Genomic DNA, 3,936 nt, shown 5'->3' on the forward strand with positions numbered 1-3,936 from the left:
TCCAGCAAGTCTGTACCCTCTAAAGGTTCAATAATTTCCCCCCAAACAATGCCCAAACTGGAAACCAAGTGTTCAAGCACATGAGCCTATGAGGGACTTTTTCCTTCAAACCACCACAAAAAAGTGAATCTTATTTTCAACAAATGAAATCTGACAATCCATACACACTTTTGAGAAAAGCTTTAAACCTATCATTCCTTAGTGGTAATTAAATAAGAATGTTTCAAATAAGGTCACTTTCCTGATAATAGTAATTTTCATGACATCCAGTGAACTCCACTCTGACTGAAATCTAGAACCTCACTTTGGTCACCTTTGCCCTTGAATTGCTGTCTGCCATTTTGAGATGTGGTCCTCCAGTTGAGAATGCTAAGGAAAGAAATGCACAGTTTCTGTGAACATTTACAAATAAAACAGATATCCTACATAATATTTCATAATACTGACACTGATTTACAACCTTGTCTGAGAGTTAGTTGAATTATTCAGCTGTTGGTATGGAGGTATCTTAGCTACTCTTCTATTTTTGTGAAGAGACACCATGACCAAGGCTACTTATAAAAAGAAGCACTTAACTGGGGGATTGCTCACAGTTTCAGAGGCTTAGTCCATGACCATCTTGGTGGGAAGCATTACAGCAGGAAGGCAGGCAGAATGCTGGATCAGTAGTATATAGTTTATATTCTGATACACAGGCAGCATGCTGAAGAGCTTAAGTTAGCCTCTTTTTGAAATAAAGAGCCATCTTGACTGGGAACTGAACTCAGGTACCAGGAAATATCACAGAATGTACACTTGGCAGAAAACAAAGTTAACTCTTCTAGCAACAGCCTCCAGGAAATATCACAGAATAAATACTTTATAGAAAGTAGAGACAGTTTCCCTGGCAATAATCAATGAGAATCAGTTGGGAATTGGGTGGGAAAATTCTCCCCATTGTTTCAGATATAGTTCAGAAGAATAGCCATTATGATTGTATGCCTTAGGTAATTGTTATTCAGAGAAGGTCACCTTGCTCCTCTAACATTTACCTAATCTTGTAACATCAAGGCATGTGCCTCCCCCCCACCCCTGCTTGCTGTCATGGAAACCCCCTGATCACAGACTTTCCCTTTAAAAACCCTGCTCACTCAGGGCCCCACTTCTCTATTGCTGTGTCAGTAAGACTTGAGTTCAATCGCTCTCATAATAAAGCTCTTGCTCTTGCATTGAGTCGTCTCCTGGCAGTCTCTGAGGGTCCCATGATCCTGGCATTATAATGCCAAGAAAAAGAGAGAAATTAACATGGGATTTTGAAACCTCAGAGCCTACCCTTTGTGTCACACTTCCACCAACAAGGCCATACCTCCTAATCCTCCCAAGTAGTTCCACTAACTGGGACCAAGCATTCAAATTCATGAGCCTATGGAGGTCATTCACATTCAAACAACCACAGGTAGCAAACACCTGAGTCAATCAACTTAGATAAAAGAAAACCTTATATCAGCTCAAAATTTTGATAATCTTAGTCCATGATTGGTTGGCCCTGTTTGGGAAATATTGAAAGTATAAAGAGTTTTTCTTTGTGGTGATGAATGTGTTCTAAAATCAACGTAGTGATATTTGTCATTGTGATGGTACTTAAATGTAGTAATTCACATACTTGAATTAGATGTCAGAAAAGCTGGCTTAAAAAATAAAATAAAAATAAAATTCAACCTTCCACACAGCCTGATAGAATTCAATGAAATATGAGAATTGCTCTCCTTTACATTTGTGGCAGTTATAAGACTATGTGTGCACTAAAATATACAAAACTTTATACTCCCTAAAAGCAAATCTTACTATATGTTCTCAAAAAGAGTGCATAGATAGGTAGATGATAAATAGATAGATACATACATACATAGACAGACAGACAGATAATAGATACACAGACATATAATTATATATATTTATATATTTTATTAGACTGGGAAATGGCTATCTTGAGATAGAAGAGCTGAGAATCCAATAGTTGTTCAGTCCACAAAGCTGCATGTATCAATAGCCCCAGCCTTGTATTGTAGTCCTGAAGATTCCTGGAGAACTGGATGTAATACCAACAGAAACGGATAGATGAACTTGCCAGAAAGAGTGAGGACAAATGGGCAAAAGCAAAGCTTTTATTCTTTCATGTTCTTTTATGCAGGCTGCCACCAGAAATTGTGGCCTAGATTTGGCATCAGTCTTTCTCCCTCAGATGATACAATTAAGATAATCCCTCACAGGTGTGCACATGGCTTGGGTTTTACTTAATTCCAGGTGCAGTTAAGCTGACCATGGGATAAGCCATTACAATAGAGTAAAGAATGAAAAATGAGTTAGGTCAATCGAGAGATTTTTAAGCCCCTGAGAGGCATGACACTGAGAGATTGGAGGTGATGGTAGCCTCTACATCACAGCTTCCCTGAGGCAAGCTGGCTCTTTCTTTGCACCCCCCTCATGAGTTGCAGGCCCACTGACATTGTACTGAAACTTCCAAAAATAAACTTTTCTTCTTTTAAATTGACTGTCTCTGTTAACTTGTTATAGTAATGACAAGTTAACTAATACTGCATGTGATTATAGAAATGCAGTTCTGTTTTTGCTTTATTCTTTTGCTGTGACAACCACTATGACCAAAAGCAATTTGGGAGAGGATTTAAGCTTTCAGATCACAGTCCATGATTAAGAATCATGAAGATGGGCAAGAAATCAAACAGAAACAAACAAACAAACAAACAAACAAACAGACATGAAGAAATTCTGCTGGGTACTTCACTCAAAGACCCACGATTAGATAGCTTTCTTATAAATTCCAGGACCACTCACCCAGGAACTGTCTCTACCCACAGTGGCTGTTTCTAAATCTTTTTTTTTCTTATGGTGGAAAAAATGTATATATATTTAGAGTTATATATACAGCTGGACTCAGTTTAGATGATCCCAATCTTGTTGGCAACATCCAGAGCATCAAAATCAGGAGCCAACCGAACATACACCTTCTTCTCTCCATCAGGCCTTATCAATCAGGGTATTAACTTTGGCCACAATGTCATAGAGTTTCTTCATGGCCTGTTTGATCTGGTGCTTGTTGGCTTTGACATCCACAATGAAGACAAGTGTGTTGTCCTCTGTTTTCCTCACGGCTGACTCGGTGGTCAGGGGAAATTTGATGATGGCATAGTGGTCAAGCTTGTTTCTCCTGGGTGCACTCTTTCGAGGGTATTTGGGCTGCCTCCGGAGCCGCAGGGTCTTGGGCTGCCAGAAGGTGGGTGTTCAGATCTTCTTCTTTTTGTGGCTGTGGATGCCTTTCAACCCTGCCTTCTTAGCTTTCAAGGCCTTTGCTTTGGCCTCGGTTTTGGGAGGGGCAGGAGCTTCCTTCTTCGCTTTTGGCGCCATCTTGGCGAAAAGCTGTGTTTCTAAATCTTAACAGTAAACTTGGTACCCCATAGACATGCACATGGACCAACCTAATCTAGGCATTCCTCCCTCTCAGGTGACTTTAGGAAGAGTCAAGTTAACAGTCAAAGCTAACAAGGACAAATTCCTTTTGGGGGAAAAAAGCTTTAAACAGATATAACACATATAACAGCCCATGTCAGCTATCACATGTCAGCCATAGAGCACTTGTAATACAGGATGCGAAAGGGTAAGTAAGAGAAGGAAAAGGCTGGTAGGAACAAATGAAGGAGGGGAAAGAGGAGAGAGAGGCAGAATCAGAGAGAGAAAGCATACAACTACCCTGTCTATAGGCAACTTGCTGAGAAAAGATTAATCATTGAATTTGCAGCTAGGCAGTCTGTGTCCTAATCCTGACTTCGTAATTCACTGGCTTTGTGCTTCTGAGTCTTCGGTAACCTACTTCTTCGTCTTCAAAGAGGATACACTAGTACACACCGCAGAGTCTTCATTAAGAGGGTCAAATGAGACGAG

At 40.1% G+C, this 3,936-nt stretch overlaps 1 pseudogene; it reads right to left on the reverse strand.

Annotated features, from left to right (window-relative positions):
• Nucleotides 1-2,936: 2,936 nt before the first annotated feature.
• Nucleotides 2,937-3,402, reverse strand: LOC129682790 (60S ribosomal protein L23a-like; annotated as a pseudogene).
• Between the last annotated feature and the right edge of the window lie 534 nt (nucleotides 3,403-3,936).

The sequence above is a fragment of the Psammomys obesus genome, unplaced genomic scaffold (assembly GCF_907164565.1).
Source record: "Psammomys obesus unplaced genomic scaffold, mPsaObe1.curated_primary_1811, whole genome shotgun sequence".
Taxonomy (NCBI): Eukaryota; Metazoa; Chordata; class Mammalia; order Rodentia; family Muridae; genus Psammomys; species Psammomys obesus.